This window comes from Lontra canadensis, unplaced genomic scaffold (assembly GCF_010015895.1).
Source record: "Lontra canadensis isolate GAN:19392208 unplaced genomic scaffold, GSC_riverotter_1.0 scaffold55, whole genome shotgun sequence".
In the NCBI taxonomy this organism is placed as follows: domain Eukaryota; kingdom Metazoa; phylum Chordata; class Mammalia; order Carnivora; family Mustelidae; genus Lontra; species Lontra canadensis.
In genome coordinates, this window is record NW_022631049.1 from 3,132,278 (window position 1) to 3,148,390 (window position 16,113).

The 16,113-nt window shown below is 35.7% G+C and overlaps 1 protein-coding gene and 1 pseudogene across 6 annotated transcripts in view; one reads left to right on the forward strand and one right to left on the reverse strand.

Moving 5' to 3' along the window:
• FUT8 (fucosyltransferase 8) overlaps positions 1 to 16,113 on the reverse strand; it is a 302,069-nt gene that overhangs the window by 247,100 nt on the left and 38,856 nt on the right. For 5 of the 6 annotated variants that reach the window (XM_032875174.1, XM_032875175.1, XM_032875170.1 and 2 more), the window contains exon 2: positions 8,856 to 8,942. The exons of the other annotated variant lie outside the window; for it this stretch is intronic. The gene's annotated coding sequence lies outside the window, so the exon portion shown is untranslated. The remainder of the gene's footprint in view (positions 1 to 8,855; positions 8,943 to 16,113) is intronic. 6 annotated transcript variants of the gene reach the window in all.
• LOC116878033 lies at positions 12,707 to 13,201 on the forward strand (annotated as a pseudogene).

Here is a 16,113-nt window from a genome sequence, read left to right on the forward strand (position 1 = left end):
GCCTTCCAGGATTCACCAGAATGGCCCACAAGTCAAAAAAATCTTGGCTTTTTTTTTTTTTTTTAAAGACTTTATTTATTTATTTGAGAGAGCAAGTAAGAGAGGGCATGAGACAATGGAAGGTCAGAGGGAGAAGTAGACTCCCTATAGAGCTGGGAGCCCAATGCAGGACTTGATCCCGGGACTCTGGGATCATGACCTGAGCTGAAGGCAGTTGCTTAACTGACTGAGCCACCCAGGCGCCCAAAATCTTGGCTTTTTAAAGGTCAAGTTATTTTCACTGATGTGGACAGCACATTAAAAAAACATTCTCCTACTCTTTTCATTGAAGGATGGAAATGTAAACAGAAAATTTGATACAAAAGGTATGTATTTTTATTACCATAATTATAGCATCTATACTTTATTAGTTTTTAATTATGATCATTTTAATGTATTTTTTAAAGATTTATTTATTTGAGAGAGAGAGAGCATGCGCTTGTAGGTAAGCAGGGGAGAGGGGCAGAGAGAAAGGGAGAGAATCTTAAGCAGACTCTGCACGAAGCATGGAGCCCAACAGCAGGTGGCACGTCTGCCTCCATTTAAAGACCCTGAATTCATGACCTGGGCTGAAATCAAGAATTAGATGCTTAACAAACTGAACCACTGAGGAACCCCCTTTTTAACATATTTTATTTCAAGTATTGCTACATATTATTGCAAATTTTATATTCTAATATTCTTCTGAAATTAAAAAAAAAAAAAGAAAAGAAAAGAGAAAAAAAAAAAAATCACCATTGTTGCCGTTTCTGGTGATCATCTCTGAATAACCCAAATACCTACCCTGAAAACAGGGTCCTGGGAAAATTTGTTAGTAATTAAAGAGCTATATGCTGGAAGATCCTTAAATTCAAGTGTTGAGAGATTTCCAGGGTTTCCCAGAAGATGGGTCTGAAATTCTACCATATGGGATGAATCAAAAATCCATTTTCTTCTACTTCAGTCACTTTTAATGCAAATCCAAAGATGTTGGTTCAACCTGTATTTATACTTACCACCAATACATAGACATTATTAATTTGTATCTTGAAAAGAACAAACACAAACACAACCACACATGGTTTTAGTATTACCAAAAAATTTCCTTGTAAGTATCCACAAAATGTTTATGAAGTAACTATTATGTATTTTCAACATTCAGAGACAGAATTCAAACAACACTGCAGTGAGCTAATTAAAATGTTAAAAAATCCAGTGGAAGAAGAATCACTTACACCTAGAACTCTTGGACCAGGCTCCACCTCATTAGACTATTACCATTCTCTAGGAGGAATGTTTCTCAGATCCCTTGACTGCAGGAATATTATGATAGAGCAATGTGGGCAATGAAGGGAGATCTACCCTCTCATGCTCACTTGAAAAAAGATTATTTCATTTTCTGAACTCAGCTGAGAGAGCGCAGCAACGATACATTTTTCTAACTTCAAGTGAATTAACTGACCTCAAAAATGTCTCTATTCCAAATATATTATTCAAATTGAAAAACAAAATACGGTTAAGTCAGAGAGATCAGGACTAACCTCATGTTTACTTACTATCTTCATGAGTGATCTTCACCCAAGTAAGCAAAATGTAAACAAGGCCACATTCACAAGTCAGAATTTATCATATCAGCATTTAAATCATTCTCTATTTCCTTTTTAAATTTTGTCACTCTATCAAAACTATTGTCAGCATTGTATATAGCAGACACTCAACAATTAACAAATTTCAGAATCTGAGACCTACAAAGGCCCATACAGATCATTTGGTCCATTCCTCTTTTCTTCCAGACCTCCCCATTATACCCATTGAGAAACTAATAGCTGGAGAAGACAGTAACTTTCTCAAGCTATTTAATAGCAGGGTACAAACTAGAACCAAGGCAACTTGATTTCCATACCGGTATTCTTTCCACTACATCATCCTTTTGTCAAGAACTCTGAAGAGTCTGAGATTTTATCCTACATGCATGCTAAGCAATCAGCCTGCCACAGTGTCCTGGATACTGAGAAACAAAATCATCTAGCCACACTAGATACTGATGACTGAAACCACATGCTCCCTTGCATCCTTGTACTTGGGGAATAGTGTCCCCACAAAAGTCATTCATTGTCAATGTGACCTTATTTGGAAATAGGGTCTTTGCAGATATAATCAAGGTAACATGAGGTAATAGTGGATTAAGGTGGGCCCTAATCCAGTGACTGGAGTCCTTATAGGAAGAGGGAAATTTGGGATACAGATACAGAGGGAAGACCACCACGTCAAAATGGGAGGTAGAGATTAGAGTTACGCTGCTAGGAAACAAAAAACACTAAAGACTGCTTGTAAACACCAAAAGTTGGAAGAGAAAAGAGCCTATTGTTTTAAGTCATAAGTGTGTGGCAATTTATTACAGCAGCCCTAAGAAGCTAATATACCTACATGCAAATCTTCCGGTATATATTAACGAGACTTTATTAGTCCAGCATTCTCATTAGCATAACTCTACTATTCCAGGAGATTCTTGCATGAATATAACTTGATTGTTCATTTCAGAAGCTTCAGGAAAAACCCATCATCTCTTCAACAAGAAGCATCAATTTTCAAATCCTTGCTTCGCTGTTTCTACCAATTCTAAACTATTATGGTATTCAATCCCAATTAAGCCCAATCACTACCACTTAAGACTCAAACCAAACTTCAAATTCTCAAATTTTGACCTTGGCTTTGCCCCACTAAGATATCACCAAAGCCTTCTGAAGATGGTATTCTCCTTCACAGCAATAAACAATAAACTCAGCTTTATTTTACCAATAAGTTGTGTTAGTGGGATTTGGCAACTCAGCATCAGATAATCCTGGCAGAAGATATGACACTACTGGATCAGAGACAAAGAACAGCTTACTACTCAAAACAACAGCAGGAGCCAGAGTATCATCATTTGTGCTGGTTCCCCAAGTCCTAATCCTTAAAAGGCAACAGAAGGTGAGCCAGTGATGCCCGCACACAGAGTATGTTTGCTACAGAAAAAGAAAGATGAGCTTATGAAACCCAAATCTTTCAAGGGGTTTATAAGCTAATGTGCCCTATCTTTTCCCCAAAGGGATTATCTTTATTATCCTGGACAGCAAAGAAATCTGTAATCTGTTTTCCTTAGGAAAACACTATTTCTATCTTTCTAGGATGTTTGGTATACAAATTTCCTTGAAAAGACAGCCCCCAACAAAAGCTGTCAATGCTTCTGCTCAGAATATGGACAAAAACACAAGAGTCATGCAGAATTTTCTCCAAATAGCTGTCTCCTTTGTTCTAAAGGGCTAGAAATTCTTAGGAAATCAGAATGAAATTAGTATAATATAATAAATAGAAGATGTTACAGGAGAAAAAAAATTAGAGCAAAGAGGCGTACTTTAGTATAACTAAAACCACTTCAACTGAGTCACAATCTCTTAATATGCCTATACATCAAATATCTAAAATTAAATACTTAAATGCTATTTTATTTTAAAAGGTTCCATTTCTAAAACAGTATCTTGAATAAGTTTTGTTCTGTTTTTGTGTGTATGTGTGTGTTTTGTTTTTTTGTTTGTTTGGCTAATTTTCTAGGCCTGTTAATGCTCATGAGAAAAAGGAAACTGGTAGTTCTGAACATGAATATCACTAGTCATCAGAGAAATGCAAATCAAAACCACAGTGAGATATATCACCTTATAGCAGTCAGAATGGCTAGTATCAAAAAACTGAGAAATAACAGGTATTGGTGAGGAGGATATGGAGAAAAGGGAACCTTGTACACTGTTGGTGGTTTTGTAAACTGGTGCAGCCACTATGGAAAACAAAATGGAAGATTCTCAAAAAATTAAAAATACAAATATCATACATTTTATTTTATCTACTATTTTATCTATAGATACTATCCAAGTCATACAATTTATCTAAAATATTCAGAAACAGAACAGTTCAAAGTTGCAGTGACTCTTAATCTCCAGGCTGAGAGCTGGAATCTAAGGCAACATTCTCTGATTCAGAGCATAATATTTTGCTCAAGATCTTTTTATTTCTATAGCACACAATGAACCAGATAATTCTTGTAAATAATCAGTAGCCTTTTTGAGATCACTACATAGCTAATTTTTTATATTACTAATTTCCCCAAGGCAGAAGGACAATTTCCATCACTTTCAATCCAAATATTCATTCAAGAAAGGTTAAACTGACGTTTTATGCCTGACATTTGCCATCTTCAAGAGTAAGTATGATTTTTAATATAAGAGAATTCTTATAACTTATTTGACTTTTCTAAACAGGTAGGTTTTGGAGCTACCTATATGAGGGTTAACTATACAAGCCTATCAGTACATTTCTGATCTAACACTATACTCAAGAAAGCAACATGATTTTTCAATAGTCAGGAAACACCACAAGATCCAATATACCCCATTTCTAACAGTTTTGAATTACTTGTCTTTATATACTCAAAAAAATCATAAATGCAGGTCTCTTCCCCTACCCACAAGATCTGTTAAAAAAATTCCTTGGTTGGGGCGCCTGGGTGGCTCAGTGAGTTAAGCCGCTGCCTTCAGCTCAGGTCATGATCCCAGGGTCCTGGGATCGAGCCCCGCATCGGGCTCTCTGCTCGGCGGGGAGCCTGCTTCCTCCTCTCTCTCTGCCTGCCTCTCTGCCTACTTGTGATCTCTGTCTGTCAAATAAATAAATAAAATCTTAAAAAAAAAAAAAATTCCTTGGTTATGCTTTAATGCTTTTTAAAAGAAATGCAACTCCAGCCCAAAAAAGCAATAGTAAAATCATCATGGTTTCTTTAACAATAACAAATAACATTCTATTAATAAATTCTGTTAATAAAACATTCTGTTAATAATTCTACTAATAAACATTCCATTAATACAATGACATTTTTATTTTTAAAATGTATAACTGCATTTTAAAAGGATTACACACCACCACTATGTGGGATTTATTAAAGGAATGCAAGGATTGTTCAACATATGAAAACTGATCAATGTAATATGCTACATCAACAAAATGAAAGAAAAACCCACTCGATCATCTCAATTGGTGTAAAAAAAAAGCATTTGATAAAATCCAATACCCTCTCATGATGAAAACAACCAAATAGGAACCGAAGGAAACTACCTCAACATAATATAAGCAATATATGAAAAACCCACAGCAAATATCATACTCAATGTTGAAAGACCAAAAGCTATTCCTCCAAGATTAGCAACAAGGAAACGGAAGCCCACTTTCCCCACTTCTATTCAAGATAGTACTGGTAGCTCTAGCCAGAGCAATACGTCAAGAAAAAAATATATACACGTATCAAGGCATCCAAACTGAAATGGACAAAGTAAAATTATTTATTTGCAGATAATATAATCTTATGTGTTTAAAAAAAAACAAAAACAACCCTAGGGGCGCCTGGGTGGCTCAGTGGGTTAAGCCTCTGCCTTCGGCTCAGGTCATGATCCCAGGGTCCTGGGATGGAGCCCTGCATTGGGCTCGCTGCTCAGCAGGGAGCCTGCTTCCCCCCCCCCCGCCCCCGCCTGCTTCTCTGCCTACTTGTGATCTCTGTCAAATAAATAAATAAAATCTTTAAAAAAAAAAAAAAAACCCTAAAGACTCCATGAAAAAGCTCTTAGAATAAATGAATTCATCAAAACAGCATGATACAAAATCAACATACAAAAACAAACCACATTTCTACACAAAATGAACAATCTAAAAAGAAAATTACAAAAAGAATTCCATTAACAGCATCAAAAAGAATAAAATACTTATGAATTAACTTTGACCAAGGAGGCAAAAGACTTATACAATGAAAACTACAAAATATTGGTGAAAGAAAATAAAGAAGACATAAATAAATGGAAACACATCCCATGTTAGTAACACTAGGAGACTTAATATTGTTAAAATGTCATACTACCCAAAGAAATCAACAGATTCAATGCAACACTGATCAAAACCCCAATCACATTTTTTCTGATATAGAAAAACTCACCCTAAAATTCATATGAAATCTCAAGGGATCCCAAAGAGCCAAAACAATCTTGAAAAAGAACAGAAAAACTGGAGGACTTACACTTTCTGACTTCAGATTTTACTATAAAGCTACAGTAATCAAAACAGTGTGGTATTGGGCCATCTGGGTGGCTCAGTCAATTAAGCATCTGCCTTCAGCTCAGGTCATGATCCCAGAATCCTGGGATCCAGCCCTGTATTGGGCTCCCTGCTCAGCTGGGAATCCACTTCTCCCTCCTCCTGTGTCCCTCCACTGACTTGTATTTTTTTTCTCTTTCTCAAATGAATAAAATCTTTAAAAATAACAACAACAAAACAGTGTGGTGTTGCCACAAAAACAGACACATGGACCAATGGAACAGAGAGCCCAGAAATAAACCCTCATATATATGGTCAAATGATTTGACAAGAGTGCCAATAACATTCAGTGCTGGGGGGGTGGGGGAGGGAAGGACAGTCTTTTCAATAAATGGTGCTGGGAAAACTGAATATCCACATCCAAAAGAATGAAGCTGGACCCCTACCTAACATATATACAAAAATTAAGTCAAAATAGATCAAGTACATAACTGTAGGACCTAAAATAATAAAACTCTCAGAAGAAAACATAGGGTAAAAGTTTCATGTTACTGAATTTACCAATGATTTCTTGAATATGACACTAAAGGCATAGGGAGAAAGAAAGGAAAAATTGACAAACTGGACTTTGTGAAAACTAAAACTTTTGTGCATCAAAAGACAACATCTATGAAGTAAAAAGGCAACCTAAAAGACTGAGAGAAAATACTTGTAAATCATGTATCTGATAAGGGATTACAATCCAGAATATATAGAGAACTCCTAAACCTCAAGAACAAAAGACAAACAACCCAATTCAAAATTGGAAAAAAAGACAGGAATAGACACTGTTCCAAAGAAGATATACAAAGAGCCAATAAGCCCATAAAAGATGTTCAGTGGCACCAATCATTAGGGAAATGCAAATCAAAACCACACACACACACAAACCTACAATTTCATACCCATTAAAATGGCTACTATCAAAAATCAGAAAGTAACAGTTGTTGGCAAGGAGGTAGAGACAGTGAAACACTTGTGCAATGCTGATAAGACGGTAAAATGGTATAGCTGCTGTGGAAAAAAGTATGGTGGTTCCTCAAAAAATTAAAAATAGAATTACTATATGACCTACCAATTTCATTTCTGAACATATATATATACCCAAAAGAACTAAAAACAGGGTGTTGAAGAAATAATTACACACTCATGTTCATAGCCACATTATGCACAATAGCTAAAATGTGGAAGAAACCCATGTCCAACAACCAATAAGCAGATAAGCAAAATGAAGTATGTACATACAATAGAATACTATTCAGCCTCAAAAAGAAAGGAAATTCTGTGCTATGCTACAACACAGATGAACCTCAAGGACATTATGCTAAGTGAAATAAGCCAGAAACAAAAAGACAAATGCTGTGTATGACCCCCCCCCATATGAATTACTTAGAGTCAAATTCACAAAGACAGAAAGTACAATACTGCTTTCCAGGAGCTGGATGGAATAGAGAATGGGGAGTTATTGTTTAATAGGTATATTGTTTCAATTTTACAAGATGAAAAGAGTTACAGGAATTCTCTGACAACTGCATAGCAATGTGAATGTACTTAAAGCACTGAACTGTACACTTAAAAATGGCAAAGATGAGCGGGGGAGGGGCGCAGGGTGGCTCAATAGGTTAAACGTCTGCCCTCAGCTCAGGTCAAGATCCTGGAGTCCAAGGATCCAGTCCCCTATCGGGCTCCCCACTCAGCAGGGAGAGAGCTTCTCCCTCTGACCCTCCCCTCCCTGGTGCTTTCTCTCTCTCTCAAATAAATAAATAAAATCTTTCTAAAAAAAATGGCTGAGATGGTAAATGTTATGTCATGTATCTTATTGTTATAAATATTAGGCTATATATAAGTATTTTATCACAAAAAAGAGAGAAAAAGTATGACTAAAATAATCACCAAAAGTTGGAAACTCCCCAAATGTATATAAAGTGGTAAATGAATAAACCAACTACAGTATATCCCCATTTGGTAGAACACAGCTCAGAATTTTTAAAAAAAAGAAAGAAAAAAGAACAAATTACTAGTACAACAACATGAATGAATCCAAATGCATTATGCTAAGTGAAAGAAGCTAGATTTTAAAAGCTACATACTCAATGATTCTATTTAAATGACATATCAGAATAGGTAGACTATAGGGACAAAAAACAGATCAGTGGTTGCTAGAAGTTGAGATGAGAGAGAGGTTGACTACAAAGAGACAACATGAATGAATTTAAAAGATTATGGGGATGAATATAGATTTGTCAAAACACACAGACAACACTAAAAACAAATAATAATTTTAATGTATGACTAAAATCTAAACAACAATCTATCCTTTAAAAGTCAGCTATAAAAATGTCCAAAAATTCTAAGATGAGTTGTTTATTTTCAACACCCAATATGTCACACGACAATGCCAAAATTACAATGTAACATATTCAGCCACAACTTGTTTTTAACCAGCCTCTTAAAGTACAAAACTACTAAACAAGGAGTAAAACATTTTTTTTATTTTATGCACTACAGATTATACATAGTAGGTAGTACCAAAATGTCTGTTAACTAATACATAATTCAGTAGCATTTAGATTGACTTGGTCTTTCTAATTCACTGCCACGTACGTACATAGATTTTAACACAAAATTATCTATTTCTCAACATATTAATTTATAATTAGAAAAGGGAAATGCTGTCCAAAAAATATACTAACCTGAATTTGTTCAGTTAATCAATAACGGCAATAGGACACACTTTATCTTGAATGAAAATACCACCTGGGTCATGAGTACGCAGCAACCTGGAACAACAAACAAACAAATGAAATTCAGCCTTACTCAGAGAATTCAGTTAGAATACCTTCAGTTATAAAAAATTCCCTTTTTTCCCTTACAATAAGTCATAATATGTAAAACTTTCACTTTTTAAAAATATTTTATTTATTTATTTTTTATTTATTTATTTACTTGAGAGAGAGTGAGCAGGGGGAGAGGCAGAGAGAGAAGCCGGCTCCCCACGGAGACACCGGGCTCACTCACAGGACCCTGGGATCATAACCAGAGCAGAAGGCAAATTTTTTTTTTTGAAAGATTTTATTTTTTTTTATTTGTCAGAGAGAGAGCACACAGGCAAGCAGAGTGGCAGGCAGAGGCAGAGAGAGAAGCAGGCTCCCTGCCATGCAGGGAGCCCCATGTTGGACTTGATCCCAGGACACTGGGATCATGGGCAGCCGCTTAACCAACTGAGCATCCCAGGTGTCCCCAGAAGGGAGATTCTTAACTAACTGAGCCACCCAGGCACCTCCATGTAAAACTTTTATATATTTATTCACTTCTCTAAGCAGTGTTTTTCAAATTCCAATAAAGAATGGGTTTCTACTTTATTGTAATCAAACACAGCAACACTCAGTGTCTTCATTTGCTTCATAGTTTATCGTAAAATAAGTCAACACCTATAAAACTTACTTTGTGAACACAAAAAATTCTTTAATTTTGTCTACTTTTTAACATATAGGGCAATCAGCTTTCTCTCTTCGCAGACTAATGCTCAAAACTTCTACATCCCTCATACCACAATCAGCTCTACAACCTAATTTCTGACTCTATTCTACAATTTGCTTGTTATTCACAGAACAATTTTGTCATTCTCAGCTGTCACCCTGCAACACACCATTCCTTCTTCTTAGAGCAGGGACTTTTTCTCCCTTATTCTCTTGGTGAATCAATGCAAATCCATCAATTTTCTTAAAATCCAGCCTCTCCATTTCTCCCTGAGAGCTGACATAATCACTATGTACTCCATTAATCTTTGCTAGTATGTGTTGTTTCCTTATACATGTGCCATCTCATGTGATCTTCTAATAAGGGACCCTATCTCTTATTTCTTTTGCCTCCCTAATATCTACTACCATGTTTGACATATAGAAAGTTAATCATATGATTGACAAGTGAATGGTCTTAATAAAGATTCATACATCAAATGTTCATTGAATATGTATATGCAAGTCCCTAAGTACAAAAACCCAAGAATAATATAGCGACACAATACAATCTTCAGAAATATGTCTTTCTGCCAACTACTTTACTGTAGTCTTGGACTGACATTTTTACTACATGTGAGAAGCATTCTTTATCCAATAACGTCAAAGTGTACTGAAACCAATTTTTGGTAACTAGAAATAACATTGAAGACATCATCACCAACTCCAACTTCTCCAGCATAAAGGTAAAACAACTATTTTTACTTTCAATTAAAAAAAAATCTACTCGGAGGCAGAACACTTATCAATAAGAACATTCAATAAATTACTCTAAGCTAAAAATAATAAGCACATTTGTATAGTGCTTTTCTATTTACATTATCTCATCTGCCAGATCTGGTTGAAAAAGACAAACCACTGCTAAGTCAACTACTGCAGGGGTCCATAAACAATTCCTAAATGGCTATCAACTATAAAAATCAGCCAACGCTCCTTCCTGTAACTTCACCCAGAAGTCTTTATCAAATTCCCACAATAACCCAGTTTAGGATTTATGCTTCTAGCTATTATGATTATGGAGTAACTGGCAACCAGATTTACCTCCAGACAGTAAGCAACTACAAAACTAGACAAAACATATGACATAACAGTTTATGGACATTGGACAATAATTAGTGTAGATGTGCATTCCCTGAGAGAAGGAAACAAGCTAGATAAGCCCTGAGAACATCTTGACTTTCTGCCAAAAGACATGTATGTCCTAAACACCCCTGCAGGCAGAGAGATTAAAAGCACAGCACAGCAATCTACTTAACTTGAAGAGACAAAGATATAAATTCAGTAAGGTACAGGTAACAGGAATTACTGGAATAATGTACCAGAAAGGAGGGGTTATGCAGAAAAAAGCTCTAGACATCTAGGTAGGGGTCCACTTGAGTCTTACTTAATATTGATCTACATACACTTAGAGTGAAATTCCACAAAGCCAGGCAAAAAACAACTGCTGAGGAGCTAAAACAAACAAACAAAAACAATGCAAGGTTCAAACGGGGTTGGAGACCTTGGAGGTTCTATCCAACCAGAGAAAAGAAAGACTCATATACTCCAGCAGTAAGTAGAGACCAAAGCATGGATAAAAATCAGTCCTAGAATAAAGACTACTATCTAATGATCCCAAAAGAACTTAAAAACAAACATTGAAGGAACAACCAGGTCCCCAATTTAACATCTGTAACCAGATGACAAGCCAAATGGAAAACCTCATTATTCACAGGGCATCTGGCAAAGCACTCAGAAAGATTCTGCCTCAGCAGTGGGTTAATTAGATTAAATGGTCCCACTTAACAAAGATTAAAAGTAATACCTGAAAGGACCAAACACTTTCCAAGTAACCTCAATACATTCCAGAAAAAGTTTCAAGAACTCACAGAGGAATACAAAAATATCTGCACCCAACAAGGTAAAATTTACAATGTCTTCTTTTACATGCCTGACAAGCATCAACTGATTTCCAAGCAGGTTTAAAAAAAAAAAAAAAAGTACGAAAAAGAAAATACAGCCATGAGTAAAAATATCAATCAAAATCAGCCTAGACACGACACAGTTGATAAGATTAAGAAACCAGGACATTAAAAGTTGTTATAAATCCCGTATGTTCTAGAAGCTAGAAAAAAGGTTGACTACATTTTCAGTAAAGACAGATAAAAAGATTCAACCCCGAACATCTAAAAATGACAACTAGAATGTTGGAGATGCTCTACCTGACACTCAGTGAATAAGATTTTCTACTCTGATGGATTCAGGGCTCTATTCCTGGTATTGTATGTGAGCTATGAGTATTGTATTGTTCCTTCAATTCCTTTTGAGTGGTTCTTCCTAGCCTCAAGTAGTTCCCTCACAGGCATGCACTGATGAGTACTCAACTGAATTCTTGAAAGGAACCTCACTGATTAGTACTCAACTAAATTCTTGAAAATTCTCTTGCAGCTCTCTCTTCTCTGATATTCTGCCCTGTGAACTCTAGCTACCTTACCTCCTCATAGCCTCCCAGCTCCTTCCCTTCAACTCAGGAAGATCTCTAGGTTCCTCTTGGGTTCTGTTGACCTGCTCCATGCCTAGAAACTCTCCAGGCTAGCACATTCTTAAGTCTCACTTAATTTATTTTCTATCACTCAGGGTTTGAAGTCTTTTGCCGCCTGATGGCAAATGTCTTAGAAACTGTTGTTTCATATCTTTTCTCCAGGTGGATAAAAGTGGAAGTATACTAATCCCTGTTGGTCCATCTTGGGTGGAAGCACTATCTATCAGTTAGATTAATTTTGTGACAGCACTGAATGCTGACATTTTCAAAAAATTAGATATATTCAATTACCATCACTCATACATTAGTAAGTTATTCTAAAGCTTATGATAAATACGTAACATGTGGCAGAAAAGAATAATAACCGAAAATGAAATAGGCAAATAGCAGCTGAGCGCAAAGAATAAACAGGACCCAGTAATCAAAAATAGCAAAAAGCTATTTGTTGGATGCATATTTAACAGCCAATGCAATTAATCTAGAGAGTAAGGTTTTCTACCTAAAAATGAGGAAAGATTACCTATGGTATGTTGCTGAAGCTCCAGGTGGTCAAGATCAAAAACAAATGGTAGGTAATTCCCAAGTTGCTTACCAAGAGGCTTTTGATGTAAGCAAGAGATGAAACCCACACACCCAATCCACCTGAGGCTGGATCTTAACTTTCCTGTGTTTCACTGTAAGATCCTTAGTAATCCAAGCTTGCCTACACACTAGCTAAAATGGCTTTTGATGAGGCCACTTCAGAACTTGATATAGTGAATGAAGCCTCATGCAAAGACAGCAGCTCCCTCATCATGCAGTTGTTCAGAGACAACCTAACATTAAGGACATCAGACAGTGCAGGAGAAGAATATGATGCCACAGAAGGAGCAGAAAACTAAGTGCATACAGGATGTCATCCTTCTCCCCCTCAAAAAACCTTTTTACACATCTCCATTTCTTATTCCATTTGAATTTCCTACAGCAAAGAAACCCATTCATGTGTATGGAATCACATGTTTATAGTTTTTTCACACTGTAGCTTTGGGAAAACCCCATTCCTTGATTTGTGTTTGCCTTCGCCTTCCTGGTGTGTAGTTAGTGCTGTAGAAAAGTATTAATAGCTTCATTTTGTATAAACACTAGTAACTTCTAAACACTTATGTAGAGGACTAAAAGCATATCTGACATTTAAGTAAGCTGAACCAGTTCTGTAAGTAATTGGGTTTTATATTACTGTGAAGATATGAAAATGTAGTTAATTATCATTTAAAGAGTATTCTGCAAAACTTAATTTCTATTTTCCCTCCCTTACTTTTTTTTAAGGGTTTCCCTTCAGTAAGCAACTTTCCATGATCTTAATGGATTCCTTTTTGGTAGAAATCCAGAATTATGAGATTAAATGGAAAAGCATTTGACATTTCTGGGATGGATATCACAAACTGAAATGCCTCCTGTATCCTGTATGTGATGCAGGTCTTGTATGTCTATGACAACAGAAGTTTCCTTACTCACTCTTCATTTGCTGCTATTTAAGTTGACAACTCCCTTCCTAACAAAAATTTACTTACACCTCCTGCCTTGCTTGGTAGTTCTGGTACTCACTTTACTATGTATCAGAAGTAGTATGTTGCCACTAGAATGCAAGCATTGTTTTGGGCAAGTTAAAGTGCATGTCATTGCTTAATACACTAGAAAGGGAAAATAAAGGACACAAGTCCACACCTAAACCTTGAGTACTTTTCCATGCAGATTTGTCCACATGTGAGAGGGTGTCCTGTTTGTCTAATATTATTATTTAGAGAGTTGGACCACTATTGTGTGGTCATTGACTATAGTCCCAAAATAGCCTTATGAAATGTTATGCCTTATTTAACAGCACAGTAACATACTATATATATATATATATATATATATATATATATATATGTATGTATATAAAGAGATCCTTTTATAGTTATTATTAACTAGTCTGAAATCAGAAGGCAAAATACTAAAATTTCCATCAGTTATAATACCACCATTCCTTTTAAATTCCCATGGTAGTTTGAATTTCTAAATATTTTTCAACTTGCCTTACACTACACCTGTGGCTGTTTTCCCCACCCCATCTAACAAGATTGTACACACCACATGAGCCAAGACTATGTGTATTCACTTTTATATCCTTTAGTGGTTTCTAACACACTGCCATCTTGACACTCATCAGCATTTAACATTTTCTGCTCAATATACCTTTTACCCATCTCACAAGGATATTGCAAGGATCAAAAGAGTAATATTTGTGACAGTACTTTACAAACAAAATGTTTTACAGATGTCAGGTGAATTTTATTTCATTATCTATCATTATCCTAAATCTTAGCTGGCAAAGTAGTAGAAGGCTCTGTGGAATGAAAACAGAACTGGACCTTGTGATTAGCATGAGTTTGATGGTGGCTCCACACTCTCCTTTACTCTGTTCCCTTTTCTACTGGTCCACTTAATCATGGCAGGAGTCATCATCCCAACAGCATCCCAGCCCCCATATCATCTGGCATTTTTATGGTTTCCAGCACCACCTCCAGTTCTAGCTCCCAGGCTACAGTTCATAGTGACTGGCCTATTCGCTACAGTCTTCTACTTGGCCCTTCCCTTACTGGATAAGATACAGAGAAAAAAAAATCAACAAGGCAGAGGCTTATGACCTAACATTATCTCTGTAATGCTGAATAAAAAATCACTTATGCCTTTTTTAAAATGCTAGTATAAATATGTAACATTGCCTTAGCCGCACATTAAGTAGGATATGAGGAGCTCAGGATGCCATGACTTTCAAGCTTATCATGACTTTCAAGAACACATTCTGGCACTGAGCAAAGATTCTTAAAATAGAGATGAAGAAGAGCCTTTGAATCTAGGCCCAGCTCTGACATCAATTTACTACATGATTTTGGATGTAACATATCACTAGCTTAGACTTCTAGTCATTCTTCTACAAATGAAAGAACTGAAAAAAGTTGTTGAAGTCTCTTGCAGCTCTAAAATTCTGGGAGTAAAAGCCTAAAACTACACCTTCTAGGAGCCATCAAAATTCTTCAGCTTATATCCAATTCACCTTTATGCCTTACTACTAAACACACCCTCTTCACCAACAACATTCTAAATAATTCATCTCGACAAGACAGTATTTGAGTAACCAGTTCTGGAAGAAACTGTTTTCTTTAATCTCTTGCTTAAAAAATTTCTTTCCAGTACAAAAACTGATTTTTGCTTCATTATTACAAAACAGAGATGTTTTTCTCTCTTTACCATCAAACAGACAGTGATTACAACTCCCTAATTTACTGGAAACTGAACCAAGTTCAGTAATAAACTCACATAAAATTTACTTTCCAAAACCAGTACTAGACACCTTCAGTCCTACTACATTAAAAAAAAAAAAAAAATTGTCTTAAATTTTAGTATAGTTCTATATTACAGACCAGTTGCAAGATACAAAGAGTTTTTGTATGTGGCACATTCCCCTATGTTTAATATTTTGCATTACTATGGAACACTTGTCATAATTAATGAAAAAAATATTAATATATTTTACTAATAAAACTCCATACTTTATTCAAATAAATATATTAAATATAAAAAAAATTCAAAGCAAACTCTTAAAAAGAGCAATGAAAACGTAACACAATGAAAGCCACACAGTAAAGAGAACTCACAGTAAATATAATAAATAATTGCCGGAGCTAAAAATCTAGCATATCGGTGTCAATAATAAATGTAAAGAGTTTAACTCCTCTATCAAAAGAAAAAAAATTTTTAGATTGGCTCATGAAGTAAAACCCAATAGTATATTATACAAGGAATACCTAAAAACAAAGTCATTAAGAAACATTAAAAGGAAAAAGATATGAGCAAAGAAAGGAGTAACGGGCAAATACATAAAAAAGAAAA